Source organism: Pleurodeles waltl, chromosome 4_2 (genome assembly GCF_031143425.1).
Source record: "Pleurodeles waltl isolate 20211129_DDA chromosome 4_2, aPleWal1.hap1.20221129, whole genome shotgun sequence".
NCBI classification, from domain to species: domain Eukaryota; kingdom Metazoa; phylum Chordata; class Amphibia; order Caudata; family Salamandridae; genus Pleurodeles; species Pleurodeles waltl.
The window spans coordinates 266,909,918-266,936,546 of record NC_090443.1 but is presented as its reverse complement, the minus strand read 5'-3'; the positions used below and the strand labels follow the sequence as shown (position 1 = coordinate 266,936,546).

Sequence of the window (26,629 nt, the reverse complement as noted above, 5' to 3'; positions counted from 1 at the left end):
ACCAAAAATGAGGCTACATGGAACAAATTCAGAACTCTAAGTGAAGACATGGTCAGCAAGATCATAGCATCTATGAAACCAACAACAAACTTTGATGGTCCAATACCTTTTGTGATCATTAAAGACATCAACCATCTTTTGCACCTACCTGGAAGAACATCATCAACGCATTCCTCACCCAAGGAATGATTCCTAACTGCTAGAAAATTGGGCAAATGTTGCCTTTCCTGAAACAACAGGCGCCAATCCGAGGGACCCAAATCATTTTAAGCTGGTGCTGAACATCCCCTTGTTTACACAATTGTTAGAAAAATGTCTTCATAACCAACTATGCCAACACATTGATCATTTTAACCTCCTAAACAGGGTTGTAGGAAGCTGGCCTGGTGTGAGATGGGTACCTCTGGTACTTACACCTTATACCAGGTCCAGGTATCCCCTCTTAGTGAAGTGTAAGCAGTGTCTAGAAGCCAGGCTCTCTAGAGGTAGCTGTGGATGAGCAGCCAAGGCTTATCTAGGAGACATGCAAAGCTCATGCAATACCACTGTAGTCACACAGCACTTACACACATGAAAGAAAACACTCAGTTGTACAAAAATAAAGGTATTTTTTTTCTGGAATAAATAACCACAAAATACTAGACAGGTAAGCCACACTTAGGAGGTAAGTAATACACTATATATATACACTAGCAATCAGAAATAGGCATAGAAAAAATTGGGAAACAGTGAAAATAACAATAACCAATAGTGACCCTAGCGGGAGCACAAACCAAATACTAGAAAAATGGAATGCGAACTAGGTACTCCCACCTAGGTAAGTAAAATATATAGAGGGGAGCTGGGAGTACTAGAAAACCTCAGAGGTAAGTAACACAATACCCCCCAGCGACCAGAATTGCAGGAGTAAAACACTGGATTTTTGCCAAACCACCCAAAAGGGGGAAAGAAGAAAAAGAAGACACCCAGAGAAGACTTCAAGAAAACCAGCGGTGGATACCTGAAGAAAGAAGACCTGCAGGGTGAAGGGACCAAGTCCAAGAGTCACAGTGGAGTCCAGTAAGAGTAGGAGGTACTACCCACCCAGCTGTGGATGCAGGAGTTGGTCAACGGTGATGAAGAACAGGTCAGTACTGCAGCCCAGGAGCAGGAGAAGAGTTCCTGATGGATACAGATGAAGCCCCATGCTGGAAGGAAGATTGCAGATGAATGTTGGTGGAGGAATTCCACCAACAAGCCTTGGGAAAGGCAAACTCGCGGTTAGTGGAGAAGAGGTGCTGCCAGGGACCAGCAAGGCCCAGGAGGACCCAACCCAGGAGGGGGTGTCACAGGGGACCCTCAGTGCCGCACAGAGCCACAGGAGCAGAGGCAAAGCCCACAGAAGTCCGACAGCACTGGGACACAGGAGTCGCAGAAGGAGTCCACGCAGCACTACAAAAGAGGATCCCTGTGCTTTGCAGGATGGAGTGCTGGGGACTGGAGATACACGTCACCTGAATATCTCTTGGAGGAGATTCAAACAAGCCTTGGCAGCTGCAAGAGATGCGGTGCGGTGCGGTCTGCGTGGGAAGGCAAGGGCTTGCCTCCACCAAAGTTGGACTGCTGGCAGAGAGGACCAAGAGGACTACTCTGAACCACCATCTGTGATGCAGGATTCAAGCAGCTCAGCAGAAGAGGGGATCGACACAGCAGGTTGTCACTCGATGTAGGTGCTTGCGGTTGCAAGGGAGTGACTCCTTCACTCCAAGGGAGATTCCTTCTTCTTCCTGTGCAGGCTGTAGAGTTGCAGTCTTCTGATGATGCACAGCACGAAAATGTTGCAAAGCTGGCAGGAGCCCTGGAAACAATGTTGGTGAAGAGTCCTTTCTTCTTGGAAGCAGCTTGTCAGGCCCCGGAGGTTCCAATCGCAGTTCCAGAGGCCAGAAGTCGAAGCAGAGGTTGCAGGGGAGTCCTTGATCAGATCAAGCAGCAGGAGAGCAGAAACCTGTATGAGGGGTGGCAGCAGCTGGCCCGCCCGGAAAACCCTGTAAGACTGGTGGTACAGTCCTCTAAGGAGCCCCCAGAGTGCATGGAATCATACTTCCAATACTTGCAACAGTATTGGGATATGATTCCGACATGTTTGATACCAAACATGCCCAGGTTTGGAGTTACCATTATGTAGCTGAACATATGTAGTGAGCTATGTCCAGTACACATGTAAAATGGTGTCCCTGTACTCACAAAGTCCATGAAAATAGATGTGGAGTGTGTGGGGGCACCGCTGCCAGTGCAGGGGTGCCCTCACACACATGTACCTGAACCCTGCCATCTGGGCGGAGAGGGCTTCCGTAGGGGTGACTTACAGTGACCTGGTGTAGTGACCTGTAGTGAAAAGTGGGGGTCCCTAAGGGATCAACCATCTCTTTCATACTTTACAACCTATACTTGGAACTTCTAACGGAGAGCCTCACACAAGCAAACCTGTCATATCACATTTATGCAGACAGCACTTAGCTATACTTGAAGGATTCCTCAATAGAGGATATCACACGGCTCAAGGAAAACCCAAACCTGGCTGTCACATAACAACCTCAAACTAAAATCCCTTAAAAACTGAATTCATACTTTTCTCCACCTCACAGTTCCCTCAACATACAGGAATGGTTTAAACTCCCAGGTTCCCTTAATTGTAAATAGCCACCATTGAACCAACAAAATCTCTCAGGATTATCTTTGACAAGAACCATAACGTGTAAGCACACACCAGCTCATCTGCTTGCAGTGCATTTCTCCAACTCAACCTCCTTAAGAAGGGAAAACCTTTCCTCCCAGTTCAAGACTGCAGTTCAATTCTTAGTCGTTTCAAGACTAAACTATGGGTGTGCAACACTAACAGGATTACCAAAATCAAGCTTAGCACCACTTGAGACCTTGAACCCTGATGCAAAACTGATAATAGGAATTAAATGGTTCAACTACATTACACCCTCCCTAAAGTCTCTCCTCGGTTACTTTTTGAAGCTGGAATACGGCTGAAGACAGAATGTTTGATACACAAGCCCTGCACCATGATGAACTTAGATACCTCTGGAGGCACCTGCTCCCTATGAAGTGCTAATTCCCTTGTACAGTAACCCCAAAAATTGAAAAAAGAAGACCTACGCTCACCAGAAAATTCCTGCAGATAACAGTCTAACCCATCCATAAGGGCCTTCAAAAAAAAGGTCAAGACGATTCTATTTACAGATTACTAACTTAATGTGCATGGGCTAACTCGATTCAGCAACCATCCACACCTTGCCTTATCTCGTTGAATGTGTAGGCATTTGGCAGCCCCACCAAAAGACAGTTGTGATCAAAAATCTTTTTGCCCAGCGCTCTATGGTGGATACTACAGATCACTATTTGATATGTATGGACTGATAAAGTTGTCCAGAGTGCTCTCGGCTGTATGATACATAGTACTATATATTATGTAACAAGACTCCCTGTGTACAGCACTCTGATACCTTTAGGTCGTGTTCGCACTTTAGAAAACTCTCTAATTAAAAAAATACATATTTTCTAAAGTCACATGTGGGACACTCCAAACCTCTCTGTGATCTTTTTGGGTATCTCTTGGATAACTTCATCTACCTCAAAGTGGGAACCTTGCTGCTTCCACTGGGCCTTTCAGACGCCTTTCATCACTCCTGGATCCTATGCATCTAAAAGAGCTAGAACGTTCAAGAACATGTGTTTTGCCATGCAATGGCATAATGTGCCCATTGTTGTTTTTCCCTTAGTTTAAATTTTCTAGTCAGGTAAGTTTGACAAACTGTACACCCTTCTGAAATACAGTTTTTTTGGCAGGCATAAATTGCAAAATCATCTGTGAGTGCAGTTTTTATGGCAATTTAGTTAGTACTTTTGACAAAATCTAAATGAAGTATTTTCCATTATTCTTGTCTATAATGCTCTGAAGAAAACAAGGACTGTCTCAAAACCCCAATTTTGTATCCTCCATCCCCCCGTGACTGAAGTCCATTTAGAAAAACATGTTTCCTTCAGTTTTTGACACTGGTCTTGACACAGTGTAAGGAAATGCCTCCTTGGCATGGTTGCCCCCTGACTTTTTGCCTTTGCTGATGCTATGTTTACAATTGAAAGTGTGCTGAGGCCTGCTAACCAGGCCCCAGCACCAGTGTTCTTTCCCTAACCTGTACTTTTGTATCCACAATTGGCAGACCCTGGCATCCAGATAAGTCCCTTGTAACTGGTACTTCTAGTACCAAGGGCCCTGATGCCAAGGAAGGTCTCTAAGGGCTGCAGCATGTCTTATGCCACCCTGGAGACCTCTCACTCAGCACAGACACACTGCTTGCCAGCTTGTGTGTGCTAGTGAGGACAAAACGAGTAAGTCGACATGGCACTCCCCTCAGGGTGCCATGCCAGCCTCTCACTGCCTATGCAGTATAGGTAAGACACCCCTCTAGCAGGCCTTACAGCCCTAAGGCAGGGTGCACTATACCATAGGTGAGGGTACCAGTGCATGAGCATGGTACCCCTACAGTGTCTAAACAAAACCTTAGACATTGTAAGTGCAGGGTAGCCATAAGAGTATATGGTCTGGGAGTCTGTCAAACACGAACTCCACAGCACCATAATGGCTACACTGAAAACTGGGAAGTTTGGTATCAAACTTCTCAGCACAATAAATGCACACTGATGCCAGTGTACATTTTATTGTAAGATGCACCACAGAGGGCACCTTAGAGGTGCCCCCTGAAACCTATCCGACTATCTGTGTAGGCTGACTGGTTCCAGCAGCCTGCCACACTAGAGACATGTTGCTGGCCCCATGGGGAGAGTGCCTTTGTCACTCTGAGGCCAGTAACAAAGCCTGCACTGGGTGGAGATGCTAACACCTCCCCCAGGCAGGAGCTGTGACACCTGGCGGTGAGCCTCAAAGGCTCACCCCTTTGTCCCAGCCCAGCAGGGCACTCCAGCTTAGTGGAGTTGCCCGCCCCCTCCGGCCACGGCCCCCACTTTTGGCGGCAAGGCTGGAGGGAACAAAGAAAGCAACAAGGAGGAGTCACTGGCCAGTCAGGACAGCCCCTAAGGTGTCCTGAGCTGAAGTGACTCTAACTTTTAGAAATCCTCCATCTTGCAGATGGAGGATTCCCCCAATAGGGTTAGGATTGTGACCCCCTCCCCTTGGGAGGAGGCACAAAGAGGGTGTACCCACCCTCAGGGCTAGTAGCCATTGGCTACTAACCCCCCAGACCTAAACACGCCCTTAAATTTAGTATTTAAGGGCTGCCCTGAACCCTAGAAAATTAGATTCCTGCAACTACAAGAAGAAGGACTGCCTAGCTGAAAAACCCCTGCAGAGGAAGACCAGAAGACGACAACTGCCTTGGCTCCAGAAACTCACCGGCCTGTCTCCTGCCTTCCAAAGATCCTGCTCCAGCGACGCCTTCCAAAGGGACCAGCGACCTCGACACCCTCTGAGGACTGCCCCTGCTTCGAAAAGACAAGAAACTCCCGAGGACAGCGGACCTGCTCCAAGAAAAGCTGCAACTTTGTTTCCAGCAGCTTTAAAGAACCCTGCAAGCTCCCCGCAAAAGGCGTGAGACTTGCAACACTGCACCCGGCGACCCCGACTCGGCTGGTGGCGATCCAACACCTCAGGAGGGACCCCAGGACTACTCTAAGACTGTGAGTACAAAAACCTGTCCCCCCTGAGCCCCCACAGCGCCGCCTGCAGAGGGAATCCCGAGGCTTCCCCTGACCGCGACTCTTTGAATCCAAAGTCCCGACACCTGGGAGAGACCCTGCACCCGCAGCCCCCAGGACCTGAAGGACCGGACTTTCACTGGAGGAGTGACCCCCAGGAGTCCCTCTCCCTTGCCCAAGTGGAGGTTTCCCCGAGGAACCCCCCCCTTGCCTGCCTGCAGCGCTGAAGAGATCCCTAGATCTCCCATTGACTTCCATTACAAACCCGACGCTTGTTTCTACACTGCACCCGGCCGCCCCCGCGCCGCTGAGGGTGAAATTTCTGTGTGGGCTTGTGTCCCCCCCGGTGCCCTACAAAACCCCCCTGGTCTGCCCTCCGAAGACGCGGGTACTTACCTGCAAGCAGACCGGAACCGGGGCACCCCCTTCTCTCCATTCTAGCCTATGTGTTTTGGGCACCACTTTGAACTCTGCACCTGACCGGCCCTGAGCTGCTGGTGTGGTGACTTTGGGGTTGCTCTGAACCCCCAACGGTGGGCTACCTTGGACCAAGAACTGAACCCTGTAAGTGTCTTACTTACCTGGTAAAACTAACAAATACTTACCTCCCCTAGGAACTGTGAAAATTGCACTGTGTCCACTTTTAAAACAGCTATTTGTGAATAACTTGAAAAGTATACATGCAATTTTGATGATTTGAAGTTCCTAAAGTACTTACCTGCAATACCTTTCGAATGAGCTATTACATGTAGAATTTGAACCTGTGGTTCTTAAAATAAACTAAGAAAAGATATTTTTCTATATAAAAACCTATTGGCTGGATTTGTCTCTGAGTGTGTGTACCTCATTTATTGTCTATGTGTATGTACAACAAATGCTTAACACTACTCCTTGGATAAGCCTACTGCTCGACCACACTACCACAAAATAGAGCATTAGTATTATCTATTTTTACCACTATTTTACCTCTAAGGGGAACCCTTGGACTCTGTGCATGCTATTCCTTACTTTGAAATAGCACATACAGAGCCAACTTCCTACACACAGTTTATGTGATTTAGCCTGCATATGATTTAGCCTGCATTTGTTTTTTTTCTTTGGGCTGGAATATGCCTTATTTCCTCAGATACAGCTTCCCCAAATATTGACCTACTATTCTTATGTGGTGGAAGGGGGTGATGTTTCATCATTGCAACATATTTCTCTAGCCCTAGCTTTTCTTATAAAAGTTTTGAGCACCCATATCAAATATTTATGTCCCATCAGTAGCTCTGCAGTTTTCACTCTTCTGCTTTCTTCCCCCTCTAGCTCTTTCTTCTTCCTCATTTGTGGGGTAAAAAACAAGTTTTGTTTGTCTTGCGATGTTTGCTGCTTCAACATCTTGCAGGCCTCAAACACTATATGCTGCAATTATACAATGGCCTAGTCCCTCCCAGAGCTGTATAGCAGACATTGTGACCACAAGTCTTCCTCTTCCGTCCTTGCCTTCCTAGAGAGGATTCTGGTTAAACCACTATGTTCAATCGACTTGACAGGGTACAAAACACTACAGTGTTATGTCATGGGCCTGTCCTCTGTCAGCAACTCAAGTGCGTCCATTCTACCAGTCATGCTACAGAGCCAGAGGCCTGCTTCGTGTCATGACTGCCATGTTGGTACTCAGATCGACACAGGTCAAAGATCTCCTGATCACTAGTTTCCTTGCAATTGCAATCACTTTACCTCTGTAATTTAGACAGGCCATGCTGCCTTTCCTCCAATTCTCTTGCAACTGGCTGTACCAGCATTTCGCCAAGCCTTGTGGATGGCCTTGGATCGGAAAGACAGTCTAGGGTTTCAGAAAAGCACTGCTATCCAGCACTCTACTCAGCTCCCCACTTCCACCCATCCACTCCCACATGGTTCTTTATTGACCTCAGAAAGAATAAGGTTTAAGAGAGCAGTAGTACGACCAGAGTACTGTGATAATATTAATGATGTGTGTGTTATTTACCCTGATCTCTAGGCACAAAACTCACCAGACTCTGGCTGTAGTTTCACAGGACCAGAGACCTTGCTGAGGTCAATTTGGGGGCTAGAAAGCAAAAAACTGGAGAATGGGATAGTGAAACTATCTTGAGCAGTGCATCCCTTAGTGTAGAGATGGAGCTAGGCCAGTCATTGCATTTTTATTACTAGCTCTAATGCCCAAAGACCTTGACAACTAGGGTTGCCACTTAGCCAGTATTCTACCAGCATGGCCAGTATTTTCATGTATAGGCCAATGAAAGTACTTGGGAAATCATCAAAAGCCAGTATTTTTTGTTCCTTGAAATATAAACGTTAACAGAAACTAAAAGGAGAAAACATGTAAAATATATTGTTGAGCAGACTAAACTATTCCTAAATCATTTTTAAAGCACACACAAGGCAAATGGTCATGTTAAATTTGCAAACATAAGATTTTATACATAATCCAATGCAACTACCAGCCCCCAAATCTCAAAACAGGAAAAGTAACCTTTGTATGCATCACTCCAGACTCGTAGACACTGTCACAAAAGTGGAAATATAATTCTGCCACGAGTAGACACAAAGCGTGCGCACACAGAAGAACCAACTTCGTGATACGCCAACTGTTTCAGCGGACCAGAATCTATGATGAGACAACCCCTGGAAAGGTACCTGACAGTACACATGAACCTTCCTCACATTTGTAACCCCATCTCCATCTAACCACCATCATGACCAATTGAATCTGAAGCTACCCAAGCATACAAGTGATAGTGATTGATCACACCAGGGGTCCACACACTCCAATGATAGACTTCTTCACACACCAACATGCTGTATCACGCATCCTTGGCCAAACATTCCACTATCTAACAACCACTAATATCCAAAAGTTCATTCAACCAGCTATCTGAAGAGAATATTGGATCCCTGCTGCTACCTTACCAAGATCCCTCATAGATACAGACACCACTAACGTAGACCATACATACCGTAACACTCTCTAACAAACATGGAACACACCTCAAAACACAGAACATTAACCTAGAGAACCTAACCACTATACCAATTATCCATAATCACACAATCAAATCTGAAAAGACTAAGCTGATCCTGAAATGCATATACACAACTGCAGATGGGCAGCAAAACATACCACAAACATTGCTTAAACTATCCTATCTCATTGGGTGGACATATTATTCTTAAAGTAACATGGGTAAATCAGTCATTTGCCCCCACTTATGGATTTACTAACACCAGCTAACTTCACCATCAAACGCAAGATCATCTGCAGCGCCATGGTGATGGGATTGCAGTCATTCACCTAAACGTCCTACACCTTAACCATCTCCCAGTGGAAAAAGTGTTGTTGTGTGAATACATGGGAGTGAAAATCTTTTCAGCTGGCAGATCTTTTTCGAGATTGCATCTTCTTTACTACCTCTGGGAAACAACTAATTGCTCTTAGAACAAATAATGTACACAGTAATGGTACACTCCATTCTAAATCCGTAAAGCCATCAAGCTAGGTGATTTCATCCACCACTGTAACAATGATGAAGATGTACATGTGTCTAATCTAAAAAACGTCTTTACTGATCAAAACCTCCTACAGCATGTACCGGACTGACCCACGTCAAAGGTGCCGCACTTGAATTAATCATATTAAAAGAAGGAGGGGTTAGCGTTGACTCTATCTACCTAACTGACTGGTGGGATGATCACCAAATCCTATTCCACATCACTGCACATGATCAGAAAGCAAGAGATCAGGTCTGAACAAGCCCCCCTTTGCCAGAAAACCCTCTCACCCCCAAAGAATGTGCTAGATCTGATGGAACACTAGAACAAAAAAATGGCTGGCATTAGGCGTACCACCTCTTCACCTTAGAAGACAAAATAATACATTATTTCACCCTGATTCAAATCAAAGCGTAAATATAGAGCCAAGAAGAGTCAAGGCCTAATTTAGATATTGGCGGAGGGGTTACTCCATCACAACGGTGACGGATATACTGTCCCCCAAAATCTAAATACCATTACATCCACTTGGATTTAGATTTCTGCGGTTGGGATATCCATCACCTTTGTGACGCCGTAACCCTTCGCCAATATCTAAATCAGGCCCTTAGACTTGCGAAGCGATAATGGAGACCTGAACGATTTCACACCTAAAGCAATTAATGGAGCAAAGGACCATCAAGATCCGGAACAAACATTTGTGTTCCGAACAGGCACTCATATGAAGTACGACCCCCCAGGGACCTTCTAGGCAGGTGATTTAGTGCTCTCTGAACTCCATACAGGTGGGTTAGCCAACTACGACCCGTACCTAAGACTCTGGCTGTTAAGGATTGCTTTAAATTGCGGTTTAATTGCCCCACGACAGAATTTCCCTCAGGATGAAATGGAGATGAGTACTGGAGCTGGACCCCCAACGAAGCCATGGTGTTCCTGAATGCCCTTGAGGCAAAAGCAGGGCCCTGGTCCGAATGGAATGCCGCAACTGCATATTTACCGACAAAGACACGCAAATCTTTGATAACAGTTTGAGCGTCAGCCGAGCACTGTGGCCACACCCACACAAATCTGGAGCAAGAATCAACAGCGACTTGTATATATTTGTATGCACTATCCGGTGTTAGTGGACCGCAATGATCCAAGTACACACATTGTAATGGTCTGTTGGATATTAAGAGGGGTGTCTGCGGCGGGCGCTTAGCTGTTGAAACTTTAATTTGTTGACAGATGTCACAACAAAGAACATACTGCTTAGTCTCTTTATAGAGACCAGGCCACCAGTAACAGGCCTGTAATAGCGAAATTGTGGCGGCCATGCCAGCATGTGCAGATGCCACTCCCTCATGCGCTGCTTTAATCAATTGTGGTCTTACAACTTTATTGGGGATGTCGCTTACGCCTACGCTAGGTATTTTAACCTCAGCGTTGAGCATATTTCCCATGAAGTATTGATATTTATTAGGAAATCCTTAGGATAAGGCGTGCCTTCAACCGTAGCTGTTATGGCAGCCAGAATCTCAGTGTCTGGTTTGGAACTCGAACGAGTCACTGCAGCCACAGTGGCTACCGCCACTGCCGACTTTGCGGCTTCATCAGCCAAAGTATTCCCAGCAACGTGTATTCCAACGCGCTGGTGTCCAAGAGTATGTACAACATGGACTTTGGGTAGCGTCTCCTTCAGGTCTGCTAAGTTCCCCCACAGTAGTCTGTGTTTTATGGTGTTGCCTTTTGAATCTCTGAACCCATTCAAGCACCAGTAATGTAGGTATTCATTAAAAGACTGGACACAATAATACGAATCACAAACAATCAGTGTAAACTGCGTCAGATCTGTATGTTCTAATGCCATCAATAGAGCTTTCAGCTCAGCCAATTGTGCCGTACAATCCCCTAAGGTCTGTGTATAAGTATGTTGGGGGCAGAATTTCTCCCCCTCCATATGGCCGCTCACTACCGCACATGCAGCCGAATATTGGTGTTTTGTTCCAACCGCCGGTTGCGCAGAGCCATCGGTGTACATGACTACTTGATATTGATCAATAGGCAACGTGTCAGCGGGAACTGGATATTCAACTTCATATTGCAGAAATTCTTGAGTTTGTAATATTGGGTCAAAAATGTAATCTACATCAGTGGCTGTTGAAGACGTAGCCCATTGTATCCATCGCGGGTGCAGTGCTTTTGCGTTGGGAAAGCTAGCTTTTGTAACAGCCTCTAGGGCCGGAATAGGGGAAACAACAATAATGCGTTTACCCTGGGCAAGAGGTCTTTCTTTATAACAGCCATCTGTACAGCAGTGAGAATTTTCTCTGTGGGTGCAAATCGTTGTTCAGCAGCCGAATACAAGTGGGACTTGTATCCAATCGGGACTGTCTCACCTTCATTAAATGTGACATACGTAAACCCAATGGCCCCAGCTATCACCCTGATGACCAAATGCGTCTTATTGTCCCGTGTATGTAAATGTTTTGCTGCTAGTAGATCTGCTCGTAACTCCCAAAGAGTATGTGTATGTTCAATTGTCCAGAATTTGCTTGATAAATCAGGACAGATTAATTCATATAAAGGTTTAATGTGTGTAGCATAATCAGGAATGTACGTTCTGCCAAAATTTAGAAAGCCCAATAATGACTGGAGTTTCTTAATCGTATTAGGTGGTTGCAATTGTGCACACTTTTCTAAGAATTGGGGTGCCAGGCTCTTACCTTCATTCGACAGCTTGTATCCCAGGAATATGACGCTGAGGAAGGCAATTTTAGATTTTTTTAAGTTAAATTTGTAGCCAATGTCGGCAAACCCTACAACAATGCGGGCTACTCGTCTTAAATGTTGTAGCAACTCGTCATCCATGAGATATATATCATCTACATAAGACAATGCTTCAGGGTCTAACTCGTGTAAAATTGCAGTCACACGAGCCACAAACAGTCCCGGGCTGTTCTTATACCCCTGAGGCAAACGACTGAATTTTTTCTGGGAGCCTAACGCGCTAAAGCTTGTCAAATCCCTGCTTTCGGGTGATATATTTTGGCAGAAGAATCCATTCAAGATGTCTAAAGTCGTTTTGTATTTTTTCCACACAATGTTGTTCATCAGTGCGGCGCTATGTGAATTTTGTATAGCATATGTACGTGTATGTCCGTTCAAATGTCTGTAGTCTAAGACTATTCTATATGAATGGTCCGGTTTAGCTACAGGGAATAAGGGATTATTCATCGGTGAGACACAGGGTTCAATTACCCCCTGGTATTCCAGTTGTGTAAGTATTTCCCTCACCTGTGCCCTTGCTTCATGTTTTATGGGATACTGCGGTTGTGGCTGAGGTTCACCGTTAATCGGAATTACATGATATGGAGAATCCCTATCCCACCCTACGTGATTTCGATATAAGGCAGGTGCTTGTGCTAGAGCCCTTTTGATGCAATAGGACTCTGCGAGTTCCCCTGGAACAAGGGGCGAGAACGAAGGTTTAATAACCTCCTCCCCAACTGGGCAGGTGCGGACAAAATCAGGCGGTCAATCCTGTTCAGCCAGCAAAATGTCATATATCTTGACTACACGATCCCAAAAGATTGCGTGTATAGTGCGTTCAATGTCTCCTTCCAATTGTAAAGTCACTGTATACACCCTATCAGGTTCAGAGACACGGATATCTGCTGTTTCAACTTGTATGAAGTCATCAGTTGCTTTCACCTCCAGAGGCTCTAGAAGATTCCGGCGAACTATTGTGACCTCTGCCGCGCTGTCTAGCAGTGCTAGTGCCCATGTCTTGTTCTTCAAGAGAACTCTCTTCCTGAGTGGCATGTCTAACTGAGACTGCTGCCACCTTTTTCTTTTTAAACTGTTGTTTTTATTGTATCGGTTTCTCTTCCTTGTTGACAGAAACCTCCGAAGAGCGTTGTGATTCCTGTCTTGGTTTCACGTACTCTGTTCTCCGCTCTGACCGCCCACCTCTCTCGTTTCTCTTTTCCGATGAGTCCTGAAAGGAACGAAATTGGCGTGTATCAGTATATTGATATCTATCAGGCGTTTTTAGATTATCCCTATTTCTGAGATTATACCTATTCTGCGGGGCCTCCGTACGTGGAGAATCTCCCTTTTCTTTCTTCGGCGTCTGTTGTTTTTTCTCCCAGCGCTTCTTATTACCCTCGGTTGCTGTTTAGCATTTTCTTTACTAATTTTTCCCTGAAATTGAGGTTTTTGTGGTCTAGCCCCTAGGCCATCTCGACCGATACCGGAATATGTTTCCGCTATTATTTTTGGCAGTGCCCGCTCCTGATCTAGTTGCGGGACGTCACGAAGACGCATATGCACTGCAAGTGCAACTGCCTCCCCTTTAAGACTACTTAGGATTATTGAAGAAACCGTGGCAAAGTTGCCCATCAGTTGCATTCCTAAATCTAAGGCCGGGGCAGCCCCGTATTCATCCTGAATTTGTTTAAGCACTTCTGGTAGATTGGCTAATGTCGGTGTACCGTGTGCCGTTGTATAGAGCGCGGCAAACACCGTGCCCCATATATTACAATGTTCCATTGTGGGAACCATGCCAAATGGTAAACACATAGTTAATATTCTATGTTTGTCCTGGGGTCCCGTATGGGGAAATACCGCCTCCAGCGTATTGATTTTCTGTGCCAGCCAAAATGGAGTCTCCTCCCGTTTTGCTGGAACTTTACCCATAATAGAGTGTACTGTCACCGGGTTTATACCTGGTGTTACTGCATGTGGTTGTGCTGGAGCAGCAGGCGCTGGGTTTGTATTTAATGTCTGCATCACAAATTGTACTAAGCATCTATATGTAGCCGTTAAGTCTGTATATAAACGACCAACTTCAGCCACCGGCATATTTGCAACCGCAGGATGTGGTGTATATGTGGCCAATAAAGGCCAGGTCGGACCATCATTACTCAGTGGACCTAACCTTACAGGTAATATTGTATGGGGTAGGGCGCCATCAAGCCAATTATGATGTTCTTGATAAGGTAGAGGTATCTCCAGGTATGCGTATGCCCTGTACTGGCCAGGCGCTTTCGCAACCGTATATGTGTGAAATGTATTTGTATTCCCATCAACTGCTGGAAATGTGACCCAAGAGTAAAAAAGTTCTGTTCTATAGGCTGCGTGGGCGGCCACCACAAACGTTACTGGACCACCCTGGATCGTAAGACCATGTGCAAGCAAATGTGCTGTGAGCGGTTGTCTCATATTAAGAGCTATTTGTATTACCTGATTCGCCATTAGAAAAACAGCGAGAGTTCAGAGAAGGCACACCAAGACGGGGTCTTGCTTGAACAACCATCCGCTGTAATTAGGGTTACCTATACCGCGGTGGTGGAAGTCCTCAGTGCAACGGACGTCTCCGTTAAAGGAACTGAGGGATCATTATATTATATGAGACTGAGAGAAACCGGTGAACCCGAAAATTAGAGCCAGACCAAATGTTGGCGGCGCCATGTCGCGTAGGCTCTCATTATCCTATTGAGACTACTGGATTTTTGGGCGGCAAGATCGTTCACAGTGTGGGGGACTAAGTATGACCCACGGCGAAGGACACTTGTCACCCCAAACCCAGGTTGAGCTCCGGCTAACTAGCAGTGCCTTATCTCTCCCAAAAGGAAGAGACAATTGGGCAGCCGAGCGCATGACATCTTAGGGCTTCCCAGGGAAGTTGTGGTCACTCAGGTCACAACCAGTTCTCTCGTACACAGTGTGGTCTCATATATAAATGCCAAAGGCAGTTTGAGTTTTAAAGATTGGTTTAATAAAACAACTGTATTTTAGATAACAAGGCGTGAGCCGCAATAACCAGAACCATACAACACAGTAGGATTGAAATAGTAACGAGGAGAGTGAAACATAAGAATAATGCTATCATAGTGCAACCAGATTACGTTCTTTCTCAAAGTTATATTTTGAGCACAGCATGTGAAGCTCTAAGCCTGCCTTTCAGGTTCCCCGGGAGGACATCGACCCTCATACCTGAGCAAAGGCCTGTGATCTGGATCAGCATCTGTAACATGGCAGTCAGCATCTAGTTGTGGGTTCCTGGTCGGAATCTCCCTCTTACGTGTACCAGGACTGGGAAGTGTTTTTATAACTAACACGCCGGTGTTCTAAGAAACGTCCCTACGTAAGAATGTGTACTTTCTACAAACCCTAAAGACTAAACTTCTACCACGTCTATCGGCAATGTACCGGACTGTAACCTTGACTGAAGCACAGAGCGAGCAAGAATGTATTGTTTGAGAACTTCAGTGCTGAAGTAAGCTAAACAGTGTAATAGAAGAAAATAAATCAAGACCGTGAAACTGGTTATTGTAAAATAACAGTGCGAGGCTAAATAAAATGCATCTAGGGCAAAGTGCAAAGAGGCCTAATACTTTAAGCAAACGCGCAGATAGCTCCATTAAAAATGGCTACACTACAGTTGTAGAAAGCTGGCCTGGTTTGTGATGGGTACCTATGTTACTTACACCTTATACCAGGTCCAGGTATCCCCTCTTAGTGAAGTGTAAGCAGTGTCTAGAAGCCAGGCTCTCTATAGGTAGCTGTGGATGAGCAGCCAATGCTTATCTAGGAGACATGCAAAGCTCATGCAATACCACTGTAGTCACACAGCACTTACACACATGAAAGAAAACACTCAGTTGTACAAAAATAAAGGTATTTTATTTCTGGAACAAATAACCACAAAATACTAGACAGGTAAGCCACCCTTAGGAGGTGAGTAATACACTATATATATACACTAGCAATCAGAAATAGGCATAGAAAAAATTGGGAAACAGTGCAAATAACAATAACCAATAGTGACCCTAGCGGGAGCACAAACCAAATACTAGAAAAATGGAATGCGAACTAGGTACTCCCACCTAGGTAAGTAAAATATATAGAGGGGAGCTGGGAGTACTAGAAAACCTCAGAGGTAAGTAACACAATACCCCCCAGCTACCAGAATTGCAGGAGTAAAACACTGGATTTTTGCCAAACCACCCAAAAGGGGGAAAGAAGAAAAAGAAGACACCCAGAGAGTACTTCAAGAAAACCAGCGGTGGATACCTGAAGAAAGAAGACCTGCAGGGTGAAGGGACCAAGTCCAAGAGTCACAGTGGAGTCCAGTAAGAGTAGGAGGTACTACCCACCCAGCTGTGGATGCAGGAGTTGGTCAACGGTGATGAAGAACAGGTCAGTACTGCAGCCCTGGAGCCGGAGAAGAGTTCCTGATGGATACAGATGAAGCCCCATGCTGGAAGGAAGATTGCAGATGAATGTTGGTGTAGGAATTCCACCAACAAGCCTTGGGAAAGGCAAACTTGCGGTTAGTGGAGAAGAGGTGCTGCCAGGGACCAGCAAGGCTCAGGAGGGGGTGTCAAAAGGGACCCTCATTACCGCACAGAGTCCACAGGAGCAGAGGCAAAACCCAAAGGAGTCCAACAGCACTAGGACGCAGGAGTCGCAGAAGGAGTCCACGCATCACTACAAAAGAGGATCCCTGTGCTTTGCAGGGTGGAGTGCTGGGGACTGGAGATACACGTCACCTGAAGATCTCTTGGAGGAGATTCAAACAAGCCTTGGCAGCTGCAAGAGATGCGGTGCACGGGGTACTGTCCTGCGTGGGAAGGCAAGGGCTTGCCTCCACCAAAGTTGGACAGCTGGCAGAGAGGACCAAGAGGACTACTCTGAACCACCATCTGTGATGCAGGGTTCAAGCAGCTCAGCAGAAGAGGGGATCCACTCAGCAGGGTGTCACTCGTTGTAGCTGCCTGCGGTTGCAGTCTTCTGATGATGCACAGTGAGAAAATGTTGCAAAGCTGGCAGGAGCCCTGGAAACAATGTTGGTGAAGAGTCCTTTCTTATTGGAAGCAGCTTGTCAGGTCCCGGAGGTTCCAATCGCAGTTCCAGAGGCCAGAATGCGAAGCAGAGGTTGCAGGGGAGTCCTTGATCAGATCAAGCAGCAGGAGAGCAGAAATCTGTAGAGGGGTGGCAGCAGCTGGCCTGCCCGGAAAACCCTGTAAGACTGGTGGTAGCAATGCTGGGGGTCCTCTAAGGAGCCCCCAGAGTGCATGCAATCATACTTCCAATACTTGCAACAGTATTGGGATATGATTCCGACATGTTTGATACCAAACATACCCAGGTTCGGAGTTACCATTATGTAGCTGAACATAGGTAGTGAGCTATGTCCAGTACACATGTAAAATTGTGTCCCTGCACTCACAAAGTCCATGAAAATAGATGTGGAGTTTGTGGGGGCACCGCTGCCAGTGCAGGGGTGCCCTCACACACATGTACCTGCACCCTGCCCTCAGGGCTGAGAGGGCTTCCGTAGGGGTGACTTACAGTGACCTGGTGTAGTGACCTGTGGTGAAAAGTGGGGGTACCTCAGGGATCAACCATCTCTCTCATACTTTACAACTTATACATGGAACTTCTAACAGAGAGCCTCACACAAGCGAACCTGTCATACCACATTTATGCAGACAGCACTTAGCTATACTTGAAGGATTCCTCAACAGAGGATATCACACGGCTCAAGGAAAACCCAAACCTGGCTGTCACATAAGAACCTCGAACTAAAATCCCTTAAAAACTGAATTCATACTTTTCTCCACCTCACAGTTCCCTCAACAGCCAGGAATGGTTTAAACTCCCAGATTCCCTTAATTGTAAATAGCCACCATTGAACCAACAAAATCTCTCAGGATTATCTTTGACAAGAACCTTAACGTGTAAGCACACACCAGCTCATCTGCTTGCAGTGCATTTCTCCAACTCACCCTCCTTAAGAAGGGAAAACCTTTCCTCCCAGTTCAAGACTGCAGTTCAATTCTTAGTCGTTTCAATACTAAACTATGGGTGTGCAACACTAACAGGATTACCAAAATCAAGCTTAGCACCACTTGAGACCTTGAACCCTGATGCAAAACTGATAATAGGAATAAAATGGTTCAACTACATTACACCCTCCCTAAAGTCTCTCCTCGGTTACTTTTTGAAGCTGGAATACGGCTGAAGACAGAATGTTTGACACACAAGCCCTGCACCATGATGAACTTAGATACCTCTGGAGGCACCTGCTCCCTATGAAGTGCTAATTCCCTTGTGCAGTAACCCCAAAAATGGAAAAAAGAAGACCTAAGCTCACCAGAAAATTCCTGCAGATATAAGTCTAACCCATCCACAAGGGCCTTCAAAAAAGAGATCAAGACGATTCTACTAACAGATTACTAACTTAATGTGCATGGGCTAACTCGATTTAGCAACCATCCACACCTTGCCTTATCTCGTTGAATGTGTAGGCATTTGGCAGCCCCACCAAAAGACAGTTTTGATCAAAAATCTTTTTGCCCAGCGCTCTATGGTGGATACTAGAGATCACTATTTGATATGTATGGACTGATAAAGTTGTCCAGAGTGCTCTCGGCTGTATGATACATAGTACTATATATTATGTAACAAGACTCCCTGTGTACAGCACTCTGATACCTTTAGGTCGTGTTCGCACTTTAGAAAACTCTCTAATTTAAAAAATACATATTTTCTAAAGTCACATGTGGGACACTCCAAACCTCTCTGTGATCTTTTTGGGTATCTCTTGGATAACGTCATCTACCTCAAAGTGGGACCCTTGCTGCTTCCACTGGGCCTTTCAGTCGCCTTTCATCACTCCTGGATCCTATGCATCTAAAAGAGCTAGAACGTTCAAGAACATGTGTTTTGCCATGCAATGGCATAATGTGCCCATTGTTGTTTTTCCCTTAGTTTACATTTTCTTGTCAGGTAAGTTTGACAAACTGTACACCCTTCTGACATACAGTTTTTTTGGCAGGTATAAATTGCAAAATCTGTGAGTGCAGTTTTTATGGCAATTTAGTTAGTACTTTTGACAAAATCTAAATGAAGTATTTTCCATTATTCTTGTCCATAATGCTCTGAAGATAACAAGGACTGTCTCAAAACCCCAATTTTGCATCCTCCATCCCCCCGTGGCTGAAGTCCATTTAGAAAAACACGTTTCCTTCAGTTTTTGACACTGGTCTTTCAATGTTCCGATGTTTCACATATTGGGGGTCATTACAACCTCGGCGGTCTGCATGGCAGACCGCCGAGGTTGCAGGCGCCAGAATACCGCCATTGCTGGCGGTATGGCTGGCTCCCTATTTTGACATTTCCGCTGGGCCAGCGGAAAAGTCACATCAACATTGCCGCCGGCTCGTAATTGAGCCGGCGGCAATGCTGATGTGCAGCGGGTGCAGTAGCACCCGTCACGGATTTCACTGCCCGAAATTCGGGCAGTGAAATGCGCGACGGGGCTCTGCCTGGGGGCTCCTGCACTGCCCATGCCCTCCACGATAAATCACCAGTATTTTTCCATCTGCCGGCGGGCCCGTTCAACCATGTAGCGCAGCTGAGCGGCATAGTAGTACCTAACCAAGTGCATGGGCAGTGCAGGGGCCCCCAGGGCATGGGAGCCATGGCACTTTCCATATGTGCATTCCCGCTGCTGCCTCCACGATAAATCACCAGTATTTTTCCATCTGCCGGCGGGCCCGTTCAACCATGTAGCGCAGCTGAGCGGCATAGTAGTAGCTAACCAGAGTGCATGGGCAGTGCAGGGGCCCCCAGGCGCCCCCTGAGTCCCCTTACCACCAGCCTCTTCCTGGCGGTGCAAACCGCCAGAAACAGGCTGGCGGTAGGGGAGATTATCACCGCCGGGGCTAAAATGGCGGTATACCGCCGGCCCCGGCGGTGCGACCGCGGTCCAAATACGCCGGGAGGCACCTCCAGCCTGTTGGAGGTGCTCCCGTCGTTTTGGCCCTGGCGGGGCTAAAATGGCGGTATACCGCCGGCCCCGGCGGTGCGACCGCGGTCCAAATACGCCGGGAGGCACCTCCAGCCTGTTGGAGGTGCTCCCGTCGTTTTGACCCTGTCTCTATGTCACTTCCTGGTCCAAATCCCTGCATAGGCATTTCCCACTCTCTCTCCCTGTGCTTTAAACACTGCTGACTTGCAGCTTCTGTGCTGCTTCCAAAACCAATGGCAGAATTTTTTTTTAGGTTTAAGATCTCTTTTATTGATCTTAAGAAACATTACAACATGTCCCACCTACAACCAGTGGCTGGTGGGGAGGAAACAGAAAAAAGAAAGAAGAGAAGGGGGAAGGGGTGTATGGGGGGGACCTTATTTCAATAGTGTACTGTTGTCAGCCGTTGGGTCTACCCAGAGTTCAAATTATCTGCTCGAGTGGTATGGCTGGGGCAAGTCCACCGTTCAGTCCTGAGAATCTTCTGCCCTTGTCAGCCACAGTATGCAGAGGTATGAGAGGCAGGTCAGTTCCCGAAAATCTGCTGACATGTATCTAAGAGCCGGTCCCCATGTTTTGTCGAAGAGGGGCAGTGTACTAGTCACTGCAGCCGTCAGTTTTTCCATGCCCATGCGTGCCCACAATTTAGGCAACCAGTCAGTGTGAGTGGGGATGGACTCTGAGCCCCATTGTGCCAGCAGTACCTGCTTAGTGGCCCCAAGGCCAGAGTAATAGCCCGGCCCCTAGGGGAGCGGAGTGGGTACGTCAGGGGATTAGGGAGGCCCAGCGGGATATAACTAGGAAACTGTGGTATGCTGGTGTCGTAAATATCATCTATTGCCTGGAGGATCGGACCCCAAAAGAGGGTGACCTTCAGACAATGCCATAACAAGTGAGTGAGTTTGCCCTCCATCCCACATCCACGCCAACATCTACATCGCTATGCACTCCCCATGTAGCCATCCTAGCGGGTGTATAGTACATATGGTGGGCTATTTTCAGGAACATTTCTTTGGTGGTTGTGGCGCGGGCCTTCACTCGTGTCCTGTGGAGGATATCCTGCCACTCACGGTTTGTAAAGGTGCGCTCGCATTCGAACTCCAATTTGCGTTTGGCTGATGTGTCGAGAAGCTGAGACGGCGTAACCAAGAAAGCATAAATATCGGACAGGAGTCGCTTGTCCGTGACCCTAGTTAGGAGCCACTGTTCGAAGTGAGTTTGGGGTCTGCTCACATGGGGACGAATAGCGGGGGAGGTTACCCAGTGGTGGACAACCAGGTACTGCCAGTACGCACTCTCAGGGAGACCATACACTGCCTGTAATCTTCTAAAAATCATAACACCTTCCTCATCAAAAAGGTCTCTGATTCTTTTGCATTGTGTTTCCTGCCACTCTAGATAAGCTGGTTCCCTGACTGTGGGAGGGAAATCGGGGTTGCCGATAAGCGGTGTCTGGGGAGAGACAGGGGTGGACAGTCCCTTTGCCGTCTGAACCTTGCCCCATGTTCCCAGCATAGTTCTCGGGACTGGGGAAACATACACTCCAGGCGGACGGTGCTTTTTAGGGAGCCATGGCACTTTCCATATGTGCATTCCCGCTGCTGCCTCCACGATAAATCACCAGTATTTTTCCATCTGCCGGCGGGCCCGTTCAACCATGTAGCGCAGCTGAGCGGCATAGTAGTAGCTAACCAGATGCGGGACACCCAGGCCTCCCTCCGCCTGAGGTAGGGATGCTTGGCCCTTCGACATTCTAGCCCTCTTACCGTTCCAAATATACTCCCATATAAGCGCCTGCAATTTGTCTAGCCGATGGGGGGGGCGACTGCAGCGGCAGTGTCTGCATGAGGTAAAGTATTCTAGGCAGGAGAGTCATCTTAATCGCAGCTATACGACCCAGCCACGAGAGGCCTTAAGCCCTCCATTTCGTCAGTTCAGTGCGGGCAGAGTCTAATATCCTCGTGTAGTTGCATGCCGCCGTCGCTTCAGGCGTGGGATGTATGTTCAGGCCCAGATACGTGATTACTTGTGCGGCCCAACAGAAGGGGAGCCCCACCTCCAGGGAGCACCCCTCCGCCTCTTGGATAGTTAAGTTCAGGATCGATGATTTGGTGAGATTAGTTTTAAAGCCTGATACTTCACCAAATGTCGTCAGTTCTGTCATGAACCCTGCCAGGGAGGTTTGAGGCTGGGAGAGCTGGAGCAGTACGTCATCTGCCTAGAGAGCCATTTTATGTGTTCTGCCGCCTATCGGTAGGCCATCGGTAGGCCAGTTATGTCTGGATTATTATGTATACGTTCAGCAAAGGGCTCCATGAATAGGGCAAATAGTAGGGGCCAGCACTGCTGCGTGCCCCTTTTAATTGGGAACTGCTTGGACAATTTGCTATTCACAGACACCATACCTCTAGGTTTATCATAAGTGCAGCGTATTCATTTGCGGAATCTAGAACCAAGTCCGGTGTGCCTCAGAACCTCATGGAGGTATCACCAGTGGACCCGGTCAAAGGCCTTTTCCGCATCAATAGAGGGATTTGCGCTCGCTGTTCTTTGTCCATAGATGGCAAAGTCTTTTAGTGTTATAGCTACGGGAGCGTTCAGGGATGAACCCGGTTTAGTCTGGGTCAATCAGGCCCTGCATGTGTGGTTTCAGTCTGTGGGCCAGGATTCCTGTAAAGATCTTGGCGTCCACGTTCAGTAACGTGATGGGTCGGTATGAGGAGCAAAGGCGCAGGTCTTTCCCCGGCTTGGGGATGACGGTCACCACTCCTAGTTGCATTGTGGGGGGAAGAGGGGAAGCTGCACCCAATGTGTTATATAATAGAGCCAACACTGGCACCAGCAGGGGGCTAAAGGACTTATATTACTCCGCTCCGAAGCCGTCTGCACCAGGTGCTTTACCCAGTGGCAGGCTGTGTATAGCCGCTAGGACCTCTGCTGTAGTGATATCTCCGTCCATCAATTCACTAGCATCTGGAGAGATTTGGGTGAGGGGGACGGAGTTCAGATATCCCTCCACACCATCCTCGTCAAGTTCCTCCGCTGTATACAGGTCGGAGTAGAACAGTTCAAATTGGTTCACGATTTGCTCCTCCTGGCAGGTCCGCGTGCCATCAGGCAATTGGATCTCTGCCACATGTCTTCCCGCAGCCTGCACCCAAAGCCGGTGAGTCAGTAGGTGGCCCGCCCGATTACCCCCTGTGTAATATTTCTGCTTGGTCCGCAACAGGGCGTATTCCACCCTATCGCCGTCCAAGCTGCTTACGAAGAATGGCAATCTGTCTCCGCACCACCAACAACCCAGTCTGACCGTGGCTGGCTTACAAATTCCTTATGTCCTCCTCTAGTTGTTGGCATTTTACCCATCGGGCCTTATTTAGTCTTGCCGCTATCGCTATGAACTGCCCTCTAATAACTGCTTTTAATGTTTCCCATAAAGTGGCAACACTAACCTCAGGGCTATAATTTACTTCTAGGTAATGCTTTATCATGTCCTCAATTTCCGCTAGTATGTCTTTGTAGGTTAGGAGTCTCACATTAAGGCACCAACATTTAGCAGCTGGAGCATGTGGTGGAAGGGCAAGTGACAGCGTGAGCAGGGCGTGATCTGACAGGGACGCCACTCCTATCGTAGTCTTGGCCACTCGGTTGGTAACACATGGTGAGGTGAGGAAAAGGTCAGTGCGTGCATAGGTCTGGTGAGCTGCGGAAAAAAATGAGTATGCTTCTCTGTTGGGTGTTGCCTACGCCAGATATCTGTGAGTCCTCACCCACTCCCCGAAGTCCTTTGGGAAGGCACCAGTCTAGCCTATCTCTGGGCTGATCTGTCAAGCTGGGTGTCTGGCACTAGATTAAAGTCTCCCCCACCACAATGTCCTCGTCCAGGGTCACCATAACCCTCCCCAGGGAGTCCCTTAAGAATCGTTCCTGCTGGTCATTCGGACCGTGAATGTTAGCTACCATCAGCCTATGTCCTCGAAGGTCTATGTGAAGGGAGAGAAGTCTCCTGGGAATCTCGGCCTGCACACCAAGTACCTGTCCCGGGGAGCTGGTGGCCAACAGGTTTGCCACACCTGCCCGCTTCCCAGGGCCTGAGGAGTAGAATTGTCTGTCAAACCAGCGTGATCTCAGCCCTTTTCAGTATGAAAGAACTAAATGAGTTTCCTGTAAAAGGCAAAGATCAGCCCTTGTGTCTCTGAGTTGTATCAGTAGTGCCCGACGCTTTACTGCTGGATTAAGGCCCCGGACATTTAGTCATGGGGAAGGTGAGGCCGACCGCTACAGTGTTGATGGAAGCCCCTGCCCGACAAGAACAGGGCCCAGGTATGTGTACCCATGACTGGCGATAGGGTAAGGTGTGGCCCCTGCAAACTCAGGACAGAGGGATAGGAAGTAGGTAGGGAAAAAACAGAGAGTAAGGTATAAAGGGGCCCAGGTATGTGTACCCATGACTGGCGATAGGGTAAGGTGTGGCCCCTGCAAACTCAGGACAGAGGGATAGGAAGTAGGTAAGGAAACAACAGAGAGTAAGGTATAAACTTGAAAAAGTGTTCCCCGCCTGGGAACAAACGTGGATCAAACTGGGGGTGAGTCCGGTCCTCATGCTGTCGTAAGGCGATCACCACTCTGGAGGGGGTCGGAGCTCTGCCACACAGCTGTCTCAAGCAAGTGTCTCTTTACCTTCACCAGCTCGTGTTCTGTTGCTCCAACTGCCCAGCAGGCTGCAGTTCTCCGTCAGCGAGGGGGTTGTATACGAATCCTGTGGGTTTCATTGGTCCAAGTCCACATCTGAGACGCTATCTTGGCTGCATAGACGTCTGAGCAAACGCCGCCCTCTCTTTGTGGCTAACTGCCGTTGTGGGTTTATGCTGTTTGGTTTGTCTGGCCTGAGTTTTTGAGCGGCCCTCATCAGTGCGTGGTCGCTGCTCTCGTTCCCTTGGTGACTGTACCATGTCTCCGAGGCGGGTTGGCATTCACTCCAAGGCCTGTGCCTCTTCCAATGTGCAGATGCTGCGAGTTTCATTTTGCCAGACGAAGTGGAGGCGGAAAGGATGGCCCCACTTATATCTGATACCACTTTCTCTTAGAAAGTCCGTTACGGGTCTGATCGATCTACGACGCTGCAATGTCAGCGTCGATAAGTCCTGGAATGGGCCAATTTGGAAGCCCTCAAAGTCATTTAATGGTTGGTCTCGGACCACTGCCATTATGGTCTCCCTTTGTTTGTAGTGGTGCAGGCAGGTCAGTATGTCCTGGGCTTGACCCGGAGAATGGGCAGGACGGCCAACCCTGTGTGTTCTATTGAGTACCACAGTCTGGTCCTTTAGGGCCGGTGCCACGTGGTGGAAGAGGCGCACCACAAAGTCCTCAAGTATTCCCGTCTCAGCCTGCGATGGTATGCCCTTAATTCGGATGTTGGAACGCCGTGACCTATTCTACAAGTCCTCAATTTGGTACTGCAGTTCTTGATTCTTGTCTAGCAGGGTAAGAAGCTCCCTTCCTGTGGCAGTCCAATTCTTCCTCCCGTGCATCGCAAGCTTGCTCCAGTATGTCTACTCGTTTCCCCAGGTCAACGCCTTCTCGTTTAAGTTCTTTGACCTTTGCCGCTATTTCTTGTTTCAAGGTAGCAAAGTCTCCACGTAGGGCCCCAAATAGCTGTTCCATGAAGGACCTGGTTAGGGGCGCCTCTCCATCCCCCAGTGCCCCCAAGTCCACCAAGTCCACCAAGTCTCCACCCTCCATTGCCGGGGGCTCGCCTGATAGCGTCTTCTTAGCAGGGTTTTGTTGAAGAGGTCCTTAAGGGAGCCCTCCTTCTTGTTATGTCTTGTAACAGCTATGTCCTCGGCTCTTAGAGTGCTACTGTACCGTCGCTGATGCTTGAGTTGGCAGGACGGGTAACGGCCCACAGACCAGTCTCTGGGCTATGCAAATTGTCCCTTTCCTAGTTCCAAGTGAACCCCCCACTCTGGCCTCCGTCGTAGTGCTCGTGCTGGGGTTAAGGTGCCCAGGAAAGACCCACCTCAGGCACATGCCTCGCCGTTAGTGATCGGGCACAGCAGGCACGTAGTTCTTCGGGTCGGGGTGTCCGCCCACTCCCCCCTTTCGTTCACCCGTGGCCCATAGCCCCAGGCAGTCTCTGCTCTGAGTGGTAAGCTGCTCTGATTCTCCAGTGGAAGGCAGGTTCACTTTTCTGTCCGTGCAGCACCGCTGCTCTCATTACGCATCTTCTAGCGGCCTCGGTGGTCACAGGTGGCCAAAGGCCAGAGCCGCGACCCAGTTGCTCCTGTCTTCAAAGGGTGCCGACCGGATCCCGCTCTCCGCCTTTGCCAGCTCTGCCTCCTACCTTGTCAACAGCCTCACGAGCGCTCAGGCCATTGCTCTGCTGGGCCCATCCAGGGCTCCCTCAGGTCAGTGCCGCTCTAGGGTCTGTCCCTCGCCCGCACGGTGAGCGACGATCAGGGGGTCGGACTGGACCACCACTCGTCATCCGGCTAGGCCGCGAAGGCCCCCAGCAGCTCCAGCGTCACCTGCGGTCCGCTGCGGTCTGCTCCGACGTGCCACCTTCCAGTGCCCCTGGCCCGTGACCCCGCTCAAGGGCCCTGGGTTCCA

At 48.0% G+C, this 26,629-nt stretch overlaps 1 protein-coding gene across 2 annotated transcripts in view; it reads right to left on the bottom strand.

Annotated features, from left to right (window-relative positions):
- Nucleotides 1–26,629, bottom strand: part of DDR2 (discoidin domain receptor tyrosine kinase 2) — a 737,021-nt gene that overhangs the window by 86,622 nt on the left and 623,770 nt on the right. The window lies entirely within an intron of this gene.